Source organism: Nicotiana attenuata, chromosome 7, assembly GCF_001879085.1.
Source record: "Nicotiana attenuata strain UT chromosome 7, NIATTr2, whole genome shotgun sequence".
Lineage (NCBI taxonomy): Eukaryota > Viridiplantae > Streptophyta > Magnoliopsida > Solanales > Solanaceae > Nicotiana > Nicotiana attenuata.
Window position 1 is genome coordinate 37662199 of NC_031995.1, and position 15282 is coordinate 37677480.

Below are 15282 nucleotides of genomic sequence, written 5' to 3' on the forward strand. Positions count from 1 at the left end.
GGTAGCTCCGAGAAAGAGGCATGGCATGACTGATGAAAACATTGTCGTATGGCCTTATGGCCACGGTTTTCTAACATAAGGAACACGGATGGATGAGGATGAAAGGAAGGAAAGAGTAGAAGGGCCATAGAACGAAGTTTGGGTTCAAGAAATCCCCCATTTATAGAGGGTGGCAGTGCAACCGACGGCCCCATCAATGTCTTTGAACGAAAGACGTATCGGCAGGCGCAATCAACGCATTTTTTGGGAACTAAATCGACGGTGATATTATCTCTTTGGAGAATAAGAATCGATAGTACATTGAATGACACTGACAAGATGAACTGACGAGACGCCTCAGTTATCACAAAGGCTTACGTCATAAGTATGACATCATCGCGGAAAAGTTCGAAAAGAAGGATATCAAAGTCGTTTCTTATCGTTCCACTCTAAGAAAAGCGGGGACTGTATGTATACGGTAAAATCGGGGGGTCCAATTTTTGGCCATTACGATGCTTCTTAAGCAAGCTTTCCAAAGGCTCGAGACTACGGTCGAGACTTACACTCGAGGGGTCATCGATGTCCAACCTCGATACAGTGCAAGTCGACAGTTATGATAGAAAAGTGGGAAGTTCCCTAGGCGCACGATTGAGCTGACAAAGTCTAGTAGGCTAGCTCTGACCCGTATCAGGGCATTAAATGGCTGTACCAGCCCCATATCTTTGTAATTAATGCATTTGTACTATGTTTCCCCTCATATATAAAGGGGATCCTTATCATTTTGTAGACATTTGTTGCTCAATATTAAATACACAAGAACATTCTCTCTGCTCTATAACATATTCTCTTGATCTCATTACTTCCATTTATTGCTTATATTCATTATGTTCTATTTATTGTTCTTCATTTATTGCTTATCATTGATCATAAAGAGCCATCACCGTAGCTCTCATAAAGTGTTAGCCTCGCTCGATTGTCCTAAGACGGTCGCGCAACTCAACCCCGAGGCCTTATAAATGACAGCTCGAGGCCCCCGATCTCCAACTGTTTGGTTCGATTATCATACCATCTCTAAGCTGCAATCTTGATTTCTAGTCTTTTACTTAGCATCCGTTGCTTAAACAACTAGCATAAAAATAGATCACGCATTTTTAGAACCACAAAATCAAATATAATTGTAATTACCATATTCATGGTAAACAAGTTCCCAAAAAGGGAAATAAGTTAAGAATGTGTGTAGATTACAAAGACTTAAATAAAGCATGCCCCGAGGATTCATTCCCATTGCCTAACATCGACTGCTTGATCGATGCCACGGCTGAACATGAGACCCTCACTTTTCTCAAATTCAGATGAACCCCGGGGATAGGGAAAAGACTTCGTTCATCATGAAGTACGGTACATACTGCTACAATGTAATGCCTTTCGGGCTTAAAAATGTGGGAGCCACGTACCAGAGCCTAGTTAATAAAATGTTCGAGCATCAAATAAGCAAATCCATGGAGGTTTATATTGATGACATGCTAGTTAAGTCCCTGCGCGCAGAGGACCATTTGACTCATTTGCAGGAGACATTCGACATCCTCAAAAGCTACAACATGAAACTCAATCCTAAGAAATGTGCCTTCGGGGTGGGTTCGGGCAAATTCTTAGGTTTCATGGTGTCAAACAGGGGAATCGAGATCAACCCCGACAAAATCAAGGCCATCGAGGAAATAACGGTGGTAAACAATGTGAAGGTCGTGCAGCGGCTGACCGGGCAGATAGCAGCCCTGGGCCGATTCATATCGAGGTCATTAGACAGGAGTCATCATTTCTTATCCTTACTCAAAAAGAAAAACAACTTCGAATGGACTCCAGAATGCTAACGTGCTTTAGAGGGGTTGAAGCGATATCTGACTAGCCCACCTTTACTCCACACACCAAAGGAGGATGAAACGTTGTATTTATACCTGGCCGTATCCAAGATAGTGATAAGTGGTGTGCTAGTTTGAGAAGAACAAGGTACGCAATTTCCTGTTTATTATGTAAGTTGGACCCTAGGAGATGCTGAAACCAGGTATCCGCACCTAGAAAAATTAGCTCTTGCATTAATAAGCGCATGACGAAAATTGAAACCTTACTTTCAATGCCATCATATTTGTGTTTTAACAACATATCATCTTCAAAGCATATTGCATAAGCCCGAATTATCGGGCCGATTGGCCAAATGGGCCATCGAACTCGGGGAATATGATATCGATTATCAACCTCGAACGGCTATCAATTCCCAAATTCTGGCGGATTTCGTGGCCGACTTTTCACCCTCCCTCGTGCCCGAGGTAGAGAAAAAACATTTACTAAAAACAGGCACGTCTTCCGGGGTATGGACCCTGTCCACTGACGACGCCTCGAACGTAAGAGGACCGGGCTCGGCATAGTTCTAAAGCCGCCTACGGGCGGCATAATCAGTCAATCTATAAAAACTGCAAGGTTGACTAATAACGAAGCCGAATATGAGGCTATGATTGCAGGTCTAGAATGGGCCAAAGGCCTGGGAGCTGAAGTCATCGAAGCAAGATGTGATTCCTTCCTGGTAGTAAATCAGGTAAATGGGAGCTTCGAGGTTCGAGAAGACAGGATGCAAAGATACTTAGACAAAATTCAAGTCACATTCCACCGCTTCAAAGAATGGACTCTGGTCCACATACCTCGATAGCAGAATAGCAAGGCCGATGCCATTGCAAACCTGGTATCATCTGTCGAAGAAGATGACCTACTCCCCGGGGCTTTTTTTCAGCTATCCAAATCAGTGATCGAGGAAGGTCAATCCGAGATCAACTCCACTAGCCTAACATGGGATTGGAGAAATAAATATATCGATTATTTAGAGAGTGGGAAACTACCCACGGATCCGAAAGAGTCGAGGGCCCTGCGAACTAAAGCAGCCCGATTCTCGCTCGATGAAAACTGAATTCTATATAGAAGAACCTTTGATGGGCCCCTAGAAGTATGTCTAGGGCAAGGGGACACAGATTATGTGCTCCGAGAAATAAACGAGGGTACCTGCGGGAATCACTCAGGTGCTGATTCCTTGGTCCGAAAGGTGATCAGAGTAGGCTACTATTGGGACAGCATGGAAAAGGACACCAAAGAATTCGTCCGTAAGTGCGACAAATGCCAGAGATTCGCCCCGATGATTCACCAACCTAGTGAACAGCTACATTCAGTCTTGTCGCCATGGCTATTCATGAAATGAGGGATGGACATCATCGGGCCAGGTAAAGCTAGATTTATTTTATTTAGGATTGACTACTTCTCAAAGTGGGTGGAAGCGCAGGCCTTCGAAAAGATAAGAGAAATAGAAGTCATTAACTTCATCTAGGACCACATCATGTGCTGATTCGGAATTCCTTCCGAGATAACATGTGATAACGGGAAGCAGTTCATCGGAAGCAAAGTAACACAGTTCCTCGAGGATCACAAAATCAAAAGAATCCTGTCGACGCCCTACCACCCGTGTGCAAACGGTCAGGCCGAATCTATAAACAAGACCATCATCCAAAACTTAAAAATGAAGTTGGAATGTGCTAAGGGAAAATGGAGAGAAATATTACCCAAAGTGCTATGGGCATATCGAACAACTCCAAAATCAAGCACAGGAGAAGCACCCTTCTCTCTGGTATACGGTGCCGAAGCTTTGATACCGGTAGAGGTCGGAGAGCCAAGTGCCAGATTCTGACACACCACCGAAAGCTCGAACAACGAGGCTATGACTGCGGCCCTCGAACTATTGGGTGAAAAGCGAGAAGCTTCACTGGTCCGAATGGCCGCCCAAAAACAAAGGATCGAAAGGTACTATAACAGGAGAACAAATCTCCGACATTTCGGAGTCGGGGACTTAGTCCTAAGAAAAGTCACCCTCAATACCCGAAACCCTAATGAAGGAAAGCTAGGCCAAAACTGGGAAGGACCGTACCGCATCCTCGGAGTGATCGGCAAAGGATCCTACAAGCTCGGCACCATGGAAGGCGAACATCTTCCAAGCAATTGGAACATATCAATGCTCAAACGTTACTACTGCTAAGGTGTCCGATAGAAGATGCCGAAACACCCCCCGGCTCGAAGACCTTGGGTTTTAAAGCATGCGTTGCACTCTTTTCCTTCGATTGGATTTTATCCCAATGAGGGTTTTTCCGGCAAGGTTTTAAACGAGGCAACATCTATATGCTACCTACGAAGAACTTCACAAGTATTCAAGGCTTCTCTTCAATCAACCTTGAACACTGGGGGGGCATCCCCCTGGAAGCTCACCTTCTCGAAGAAGTCAAATGAGTCAGAAAGGGTCTCAATAGGAAAATGATGTATCAGGTCAAACGGTCGAATGAATCGTGTCCGCATAGAATAATTGAGCCCTTGACGGCAAAAATATGTATACTTGTACCAAATAATCAAAGAATATTTTCTCCTCCATCAAAATGCTATACGCTTCAAAGAAGTATGCTACTTTTACAAGAAACGGCTTCAGAGCTAGAAATTTCCCGAACACTCAGGGACTGACGCCAAAAACTCGAGGCCACATGACCTCCGAGTCGAAAACTTCAAACTCGTAAGCCCTCAATGAGGCAACACCAAGTTTACAAAGAATGGCTCTAGAGCCAACAAACCTTCGACGTCTCGGGGACTGTCGTCAACTATTATCCCGTCAAGCTATCAGAAACCCAAGGCCGTAAGACCCCAAGCGGGAAAACTCGAGTCCAAAAGCCCTCCATGCGGAACTATTAGAAACTGTAATACCTCAAGCAGGGCATGAACCATACTTGTACCAAGTAACTTATCTGTAAGACCTCAAGAAAGGCATGTTAAAATTTGTAGGACCTTACAAAAGGCATAACCCTGATCTTAAAGTTAAGGCTATATATCCGAACTTATAAGACCCCCTAAAAAGGCATACCCTCGATATAGACGCCGAAACTACTTCACTCGAGGACTAAAAGGCTCCGGCCAAACACAATGACTACAGTCACAAGGCTGTACTAGCCAAACTAACGCGACTCGGGGGGCGCCCGACCGTCGCTATAAAATCACAGGCCTTCAATTACTTCAAAAATACTTCAAAAGAACCGGTTAATCAGGCTACCCTCGGCATAAGAAAATGAGCTTTGATCATATCAGCTCCAAACAAATAGGCTTCGAAACAATTCAGCCATCGAGCGAAACCTCCCGAGTTGCTCATTTATCGCTACATAACGACTCACAATCGAGGCTCTTATCGAGCTGTCGAGGAGTCTGGCAAACACAAAAACTTCAAAAAATCTTTAACGAGGGAATATAAAGCCTATATTAGAGGTCGTACCGGCCCAATGCGTAAGAGCCACTGTCGCTAGCCTATATTAGAGGTCGTACCGACCCAATGCGTAAGAGCCTAAGGGCCAGCTCGAAATTCAAAAACTTAAGGGTCAATGAGCTCGAGTCGAAATCCGACTCGAAGACTGAGCCCGAAACAGTTAACTAAATACGCCTAAGAGCAAAAGCATAAGAGCCATTATCGCTGGCTTAAAATTAAAGATCGTACCGACCCAATGCATAAGAGCACTGTCGCTAGCTTAAACTAAAGAGTCGTACCAACCCAATGCGTAAGAGCCATTCTCGCCGGCTTAAAAGAGCCTCAAGGCCGATTAGAAGTCACACCGACCCAACGGCCGGCCCAAATAATCTTAGGACTGATTTCTAGACCTAAAGGTCGGTAAACCCGAGTCGAGAACCCGACTCGGGGACTAAGCCCCGAAAGGTCAACCTTCGACCATTACTAATCGCTCAGCAATAGCGAAAACCCAAGGGTTTAACCCAAGGACCAAAATCTCAGAGCAATTAATAAAAAACATCGCAGATTAATCCTAAAAAGCAAAGGAAAATGAGAAGTGATGAAAAATGAAAGGCTTTTTATATGTATATTGCTCACAAGGGTGCATTTACAAGGCCTATAAAGCCCTTACAAGGGAGAGAACAAATAGAACCCTAATCTACCATCGGTATCCATGCCTTCGACGGCTCCCTCGGAGGTTGTGCCCTGATGATTCCGGCCATGGTCCCAGGGTCTTCAACGGCCTCCATCCCTGTGGGGATTCTGCCTTCATTCTCACCATCTCCTGAGCCACTGCTCGACTCACCTTCGGAAGCAAGCAGCGCAGCAGCCTTCTTTTCCAGGGTCTTCTCCCTCTCGAGCTCGGCAGACAGATTAATGCCCCCCGCATGTATATCTTCGAGAGTCCGCCTCCGAGATTCTAATCGAGCGTGTTCCATGGCTCGAGTCAATTTCAGTTCAGCCCCCTTGGGCACTCCCCTAACCTAAGCATTTATAATAACAGCATCTTCTTTATGCAAAGATATGAGCACCTCGGCTTCAGCTTTGATCCCAGATAGTGCAGCAACTAACTCAGTATGAAGACCTCTATACTTATTACTCTCTGCCATCGCATCATAAAGTTGATGCCCGACTAAGGCCACCTTCCCTTGGAGGGTATCCCGTTCGGAAACTATCTCACTCATGTACCGCTTTAGTTCAAGAATTTCGGAGCCCCTGGCTCGGAGCTCCTCCCTCATCAGGGCATCTTTCTTCTCAAACTGAGTAAATCAGACCAAAGGTGTCAAAACGCTGAGATATGATAAACATTTAGACAAAACCAAACGGAAACTACGTAACCTGCTCAGCGAGATGAATCTTCTCACGCTCGTAGCGAGTCACCTCAATATGAAACCGGGCAAAAGCCTGATTATAAAGCACCCTGGCCTGGAACCACGAAAGAGATAGGTTAGAAAGACGAAGATCAGGACGACGAGCAGAATTTACAAAAATTACCTGCTCACAGAGCCTGTCCATCTCACCAAAAATGAGTGAGGCATCGAGCTCAGGGATTTTCTCGGGCGCAGCTAAAGGCCTTTCAAACGCATCTTTATCTCCGATGGGCATCCCCACATCAGAAGGTTCTTTATTCTGGGCATCATGTATTTCCTTAGGAGGCAAAGTCGGTCCCGGAGGAGAATCGCTCACTTCTATAACCCCGATGGGATCGACCAGGGTCGTCTCCTGTCTCTAAAGAGCTTCAAAACTGGGTTCCTCCGGACCGCCTACCAAATTTGCCTCAGCTCGAGGAATATTTTGGTCGTCGACCGGCTCAGGGACATTACCCAATACATTCTCGGAGGCCTCTTGAGCCCGAGGTTGGACAACAACAGCATCAAGTTCCGGCTTGAAAGCCATTGTCTCTGCAGTATAAGGGGCGATCAGGTTTTCCTCTACCTCGGATGCTTTCGATTAATCATTTTTCTCCTCACCTTCGGCTCGGGGACTCCCCACTACCCTTGGAGTTAAGGCTGACGAATTAGCCCTAGGTTCTTCCACATAGGCCTTCTTGGATTTCGAAGGCTCAGTCAACGATTCCCTTCGTCTTTTCTTCTCTTCGTCGGGTCTCGGGGTATCCGCTTCACCAAGCGATGCTTCTCTCATAAGGGGACCTCCCCCAGACCTACAAAAATGCAAAATATAAACACAGGGAATGAGGACGCTATCAGCAGTAGTTCTGATAAGAGAAACAATTATAGCAGAAGTAAAGGCTCACCATGGTCCTTGGCTTCCCATCGAGCCTGGGACAAATTGCGCCACACGCGCTCAACGTATAGGCAAATCGAATTCAGCTGGTTGACCCAGCCCTAGAGGTCCTTAACCGCATTAAGATACACGGCGACGGCTGCATCAGCGGAAGAAGTCAGTTCGTAGGGAGATGTACCCAAAGAAAAAACAAGAGAACATTTAATTAGCACATCTACTTACGTTTTATGTTCCACCTTTCGGGGAATGGCATCCTCTCCACGGGAATCAAGTCTGAAGTCCTAACTCGGACAAAACGGCTCATCCACCCTCCGTTCCTAACCTCGTCGGTACAAGCAAAAAGGGCTCTCTAGGCCCGATAGTGGAGTTTAATCAGGCCCCCGCGGGAGAATCGAGGTCTATACATTCTGATCAGGTGATCGAGAGTGAAGGGCATCCCCTTAATCGTGTTCGCGTAATATCAGGTCATGTAAATGAAATGCCAGAACGAAGGATGAATTTTGCCAAGAGTCACCCGATATCGTGCGCGGAAGTCGAGAACTACGGGGTCTATTAAAGGCGAGGATGGCTCCACCGGGCCAAGGGTAAACAGATAAGTATACACATTGAGGAAGCCAGCCTTGTATGTCGTTATGTCCTCCTCTGGAGAAAGAATTTCCACAAGCACCGCATCCCCCCAGTGGCAGTCGGCCTTCACCCTTTCGACGTCTACTATTGAACTAACATATTAGGACACGGGTTCGCATCGTCCCAGCTTCGAAAAAGGTTTTTCGATCTTAAAATCGAAGGTCATTTCAAAAGCCTTTGGATTGCATTCCGCAACGCTTGAGGGCATTGTTGCTCTACCCTTAGACGATCGTGAGGAAGAAGAAGGCACATCTTCCTGAGGAACAAAGGTGTAAGTTTTTGCCATTCTTGTTAAAAGGTTTCAGAGGAGAAATGAAAATTGCGTTTCAGAAGAGAACACAGGGGAGAGGTAAGAAGAACTCTTTTGAGGGCTTGGTGGTGCAGTGGAAAATAAGGAGCGAAAGAAGAAGTATTTATAGAGGTCTAACACGTACGTTGGAGCAGGCCAAAGGACAGCCAACCGCTGTAACTAATTCAAAGGCTTTTAAGGGCTGTGTGGACGCGACCTTTAGACACCTCATTTTGTCATGTGAATTGCTTGATAGGGCGTGACTACCGTCGTGATGAAAGTATCGAAGGGGCAGGTATTGGATATCGTTTCTTATTATTTTACTCTAAGAAATGTGCAGACTATCTGTATACGGGTAAAATCGGAGAGCCCGATTTCACGATCATTATGTCTTTTCATAGCTTCACCTCGAAAGGCCTCGAAGGCCCGGGGGCACAGTTCGAGGTTTCGACCTCGAGGGTTCTTTATGCCCGACCTCGGAACAGCATAGTCGATGGTTATCATGGATAAATGGGAAGTTCCCTAGGCACATGGTCCAAACTGACAACACCTACAAGAATAGTACCAGTCTGTACCAGACTGCTAAGTAGTTGTACCGGCTATATTTCTTTGTAATAAATGCACATGTACTATGTTGGGATTTCCCTCCCCCTATATAAAGGGGACCTTTGCTATTTTTTGCAGGCATGATATTATACAATATACAACATTCAATACAAGAACATTCTCTACTCTCTAATTTAAACACATTCCCCCTTGATTCTATTTTTTATATTTGTTGCTTACATTTACTGTGTTCCATTAATTGTTATCCATTTATTGATCGTCATTGGTCATAAAGAGCTCAGATCAAAGCTCTTAGGATTGTTAGACCTTTATCGGCCGGTCGTAGCCTAACGTCTAGCTCGACCCCGAGGCTCGTATAACCTGGCCCGAGGCCCCGATTCTCAGCCTCTCGGTTTGCTTAAACATACTGCTTTCCAAGTTCTTATCTCATCTCCTGGTCTTACTCTTAGCATTTATTTCTTAACAACTAGCATAAAAATAGATCACGTATTTTTAGAACCACAAAATCAAATCTAATTGTAATTACCATTTTCAAGGTAAACATTTTTATTCGTAATAAGACGACGCCTACGATCAGAAAGATGATCGATAAGAGATATAGCTGTGGAAGTGTTGAGTTAGAGGAACTCTATTTTACATCTTGCTTATGATGAGTAAATGCGAGGTCTTCAGCAGATCATGCGTGTACTAAAAGGTGTAAGGTTCTTGATAAGGAGCTTTAAGGAAAGAATACTTATCCACTCTTACGGTAAAAAGGAATAATAGAATTGGAAGTTAGACACAAGTTTCACCAAGTAAAAGAAGCAAGGTGAAGAAGGATGCGAGGTACCTAGTTAATAAAGACTATCCTTATTTACCATTCAGGAAGAGAGATATAAGCATTTTGAGTTACCTTCAACACTAATAGAGGTATATATAATTGGCCACATCGATCTAAGTTATGCTCTATGGGAGCTAACAAATATGGTTTAAGAGAAGGACATAATATCACAATCTGACTGGGGTTAGAGTGATCGAAAATGGTGGATGAATTGTTTGCGTTAGTTGACATTGCCAAAGGATATTGCAAATGTGCTAATAGATCTCCTTGTGAGACACCCAGATGGTGCACTCTAGAATATTACAATTAGATGTGAATACTAGCATGATCAAAAAAAATCAGAAGATAGGCACTGAAAGCCTGGAAGGGATAAATATTACCTTAGTATGACTCTCGTCCCTAGTAGAGTGAGGACGTTGAGCAACCCGAAGAGCTGATAAATGAAGCAAGGAGAGCTAAAAGCGAAAGAATGTCGTGTTGAAGTTTTCACAAGAAAGGGATAGGCAGAAATATTAGCAGAGTAATGAGAAGATAGATAAGGAAGAATTATGAGTGAGATGTGATACATGGATGACAACGGTAGAGTGTTATAGAATCTATAATCAAATGAAGAAAGAGACAAAAGGTGATAGGCCTTAAGACAACAAAAGAGTATAAGACATACAATCACAACCCCATTTCAAGAAATAAGTTCGCGACTCTCACGTGATTAACAGAAGGAAAAGTTAGACCCTAGAGAAATAGAAATCAATATGGACTGGTGAACAAGATAAACTAAACATGAATTAGGAAATGAGTGATTTGATAATAGTCAGCATCGTGAGAATTTCAGATTGCATTCCGGAAATAATAGAATGGACAACAGAAGATCTATGATGAATTCAGAGAATGGTCATTCAGGGAGACGCTTCCTTAAAGCAAGCAATATGAGCAAAGTTAAGCTTAAGGGACTGTATATGCCAGTTACACTAAGTGTCACCGTCACGAGTGAGGAATTTTGTTATCCTTGGTACAGAAGGATTACCGCAAGGCGAGTAAGGGTCATTGGTGATGTGAAAGGACTCCAAAGATGAAGAGGAAAAACATCTACAAGCAGGTCGTCACAGCTTCAAGTGTTAGTACTCCCCTAAAGAAGGAATATGGAATGATAAAGGAAGAATGCGATAAAAGAACATGAGAAAGGGATGATACTGCACTTATCCAAATGTTATAGATATGCTATGATTCCAGAACATTATGTAAGCACGACGTCAAAAAAAATGAAGTAAGGATTCCTGCCCGGGATGTCATTGATAGATAAGGAGCCAGTACGTGAGGTAAGTTAAGACAAGGAAATAACCCAAGAAAGATTACGCGGAATATGGATATGAGAATGGGCCGACAAATAGTTAGTAGTCGATTCAAGAAGAGCCTAGTCATGACTAGACAAGAAGTTACAGACAGATCATCAGATCATGCAAGATAAATGTAGTAAACCCCAACATGGAGAATTCAGCCTCTCAATAATATCATTATAATACTTGAGATATATACAAATAGGAGTCGGGGTAGTTAAAGGTACCGTATGAGTGTTACGGGGATAAAAGAAAGTGTCACTGGGAAGGCAGTCAAATATCAGTTCAGAAGCAATCCTACAAGCACAAGGGCACGGAGGTAAGCAACTATGGATGATTATGGGCAAGGAAGGTCCGTAATAAGCTCACATCTTTACGAGAGTCAAGGGTTCTCCCTAAGTACTACAACGAAAAGACAAGCTGAGGAAATAAGGAAGAAGGCTTCAACCTAAGCACAACGACCTAAAGAGGAAATGGTCATGTAACAACAGTCTCATAACAATATTGTAAGCACTCCGAAGGAAAGTGGCACCTACCGTGGCTAATGAACGGGATGTAAAATTACAAGTAGTATTCGAGATCATATGAGTTGCACGAAATCTCTAGCATGTGTGGGCACTAAGATAAGCTAAGTATGGACGCAACAAGAGGGCAAAAAGACCGGGAAAAGTAATAGCTTGAAAGAAAGCTAAGATGGAACGAAAGAAATTATTCGATCAATGATCCAGAGTTGGTTATGTTATGAATGCACTTAAGGGTTCAGAGTTTTATACATGCAGCATATACAACCTCAGAAGATCCGGTATACGTTAAAAGAAGGAACTGAGCCTAGGTCATAAACGAAGGATTAAATTGTTAAAGGACTGTATCATGCATATTCCTCAGTGCCCATGAAAGGCTAAACAGAATAGCTAATACCATGAACCACAGATCGGGAGATAACTTAAGACGACATAAAGGCCAATCAAGAAAAGGAGGAAACTAAAGAGTTACATCAACAAAGCAAATCAGGAATCCGATTATTGGACCTAGAAGTTATAGGAATCATGATTGAGAACATAGCAGAATCACTCTTAATATTAGAGGTGCAAGAGAGATAGCACAACAGCCATATTCTATAACGGCTCTACCATAAAGCCAGTTAGAAAAATTCCAGCCTCATAAGAATTTAGTATGGAGCTCCCACCGGATTGTATAGGCACCAGAGGTGCAAGTATTATAATAGAGCTTCAAATGGTGGATGTGATTTATACCTGTGTGGGAGGGAGGTTATGAAAAAGAGATAGAAGGGTGTGAGGTGATATTTTAAAGTAAGATAAAGGTGAACAACGTACGAAATACTCAAGTATAGAAGGATGAGAGTGGTCCATACTTCAGGTAAAAGACTAGAAGCGCTGGGATTCAGTATCCAGGAATGATAGCGGCATCGTCAATTGCATATCTCATAGCCAATGGTTTCTAGGTACCAAGAGGTCTATTTAAGAGAATAAAGAAGAGTTAGAGATGATGTAATGTTTTGCTTGATGTTCCAGAATAACATAAGGAAATATATGGTGCAAGGAAGTTGAAGGAGGGCTGTGAGTAGTATAAATGAATATGTATGGGTGGTCGCAAGCTAAAGTATGGTAGAGCGACAAGGTTGTAGGAAGACAGGAGTAAGGATAAGAAAGGGCGAGTGAGAAGGTGACAAGAATGGATAAGCCCTGGGGATTAAGCCCACGAAAATGAGAGAAAGCTAATGGGTTCTATGAATTATATAAAGCTCACTATAGCCTAAATGAGCTCAAAAGAGTCTAAGACTAGTAGCATTTAGAAGAAATGGAACGCTGACCTGGTAATAAAATGAGGGTGTAATTGTGATAGATAAAGGATGACGTTTGGGCCTTCGTTTGAATGATGATTTGAAGAATAAAAAAAAAAGAAGGAGAAAAGATTTCGCGGATGGCACGAGATTAGGATACCCCCCATAAGGTGAATCACATTGAGACACTATAAAATACGATTATGGAAATCACTTCAAATATTCCTCAATGGAACGTAAGCCCTAGCGGCAATGTATTACGTAAGAAGTTTCATGTCTTCAAGTGGAGGATTGTAGATCAACACTGAGGTGAATCAACAATGGACAGAAACAAGTTACAAAGTATAACATGAGATTAGGCCCATTTCTTAAGACGAACGGTAATGAAGGAGCATTAAAGGATTGAGATTTATACCTAAAGGATAAGCAACAAAAGTAACCGGGAGTTTGGTAAGCATACCTCGGTAACGATAAATTGAAGTAAGAATTATGGTATAGTATGACCTACGTAAATGCAGTAAAGTCATACGAATGGATAACCAGGTCTTTGGAATAAGATATATCCATATTCGCAAGTTCTACAAAGTGCCGAACGAAGAACTTCAGTACACCTATAGATGCCCAGAGAGGCATCCTATTAAGCCTTGTATATGTTTACAAAGTAAGGCCTAGAGATTGACTAAAAGCTAAGAGGAAAAAGGAGAGAAGAGTCACATAGGCACACTTACAAGGTCAGTATCATAGAGGCTACATGATAGAAGGTGGCAATAGTTACGAGATTGGAAGGAATTCGATCGCAACATGGCATGAGAAAGAGGCCCAAATGGCAAGGAGAGTATTAAGGTATTCACAAGAGCTATAAGTTATGAAAATGATAAGAGCATCAGTCAACATTCGAGGACGAATGTTCCAAAGGGGGGAATGATGTTACGCCCCGCAATATTACGTCGATATTACGTCCCACGGTATTATATTACGATGACGTTACATCCTGCAGTATTATATGACGATGATGTTACGCCTTGCAGTATTACATTACGATGATGTTACGCTTTGCAGTATTATATTACGACGATGTTGCACCATGTAGTATTGTATGTTGAATTTGTCGTAAGGTAATTGACATCAGTTCAAGGAAAATATTATTTGGAAACTATAAGCATTATGCTATTTCAAAAAAGTGATAAGTAAATTCGTGAAGGTGAGAGGAGAAGCAAGTCGAAGAAAATGAATTTTCGTCCAAGTTTGGCATGTTGGAAAAAAACCGGCCCGAGCTAATATACTTGGTATTTATGGACTAGTGCCATACGAGGTACCACATGACAATGATAGTAAGGTGTATAAGGTATGTTAAAAGTGATTAGTACTTTAAGTAAGTGGGAATAATTCTTAATTACATAGGTAATTGATTAATTATTGGATAGTGGGAGATTATTTAGTTAATCAAGAAATTAGGGGTAATCAATGATGATTTTGGATAATTTTTAAACCCCATTAACGTGGCAGCACCCCTTTAACCTTCAATGACTCATAAAAGAGATTGGGAGGTGTCACATTTAAATGATTTATCTGACACCAAAGCCTTGGAAATATGGGCCTACCTAGGAGTAAAGATAACTTCCTAATTCAAGTCATTTTCTAGTCTCTGAAGAGAGTTTCAGCAAAGCTCATGGAAATTTTACAATTCAAATCCAAATAGCAACATTGCTGGATACGACACAAACTTCCTAATAGCAACGTTAATTCCAAATAGCAACGTTGTTGCAAAATTTTTAAGGAAAGGTTTCGGCGAAGATTTCTTTGCATAAGCTACGTGATTGCTTCGAGATTTTCATACAACTTGTTCCTTCTTTTATCGTAATTAGCGGATATTAGAGGAATTGTCAAGAGAATCGACTCAGGTATGTTAAGTCTATCCCTTCTTTTCTTTTGGCATGATCTATACGATGCAAATGAAACAAACAAAATACGCAACTCTCATAAAGGACTCTATTCATAGAAATACTAGGGGTATTTATATTCTTGATTCCCCATGTGAGTATTATTACATCTCCTGTTCATGGGTCTCAAAAAATACGTATTTGATAAAGTTTATCCGAAAGGCGTATGGATTTTTGTGGCATTCCGAGGAAATCTTATTAACGTATTTCTTATGCATTTCATGACGTTATATACGCATATATATGTATGCATTCAAACGGCGTTATATACGCGTATATATGTATGTATATATATATATATATATATAGGATATGGGAAAAGGTTATGGTGTTATAT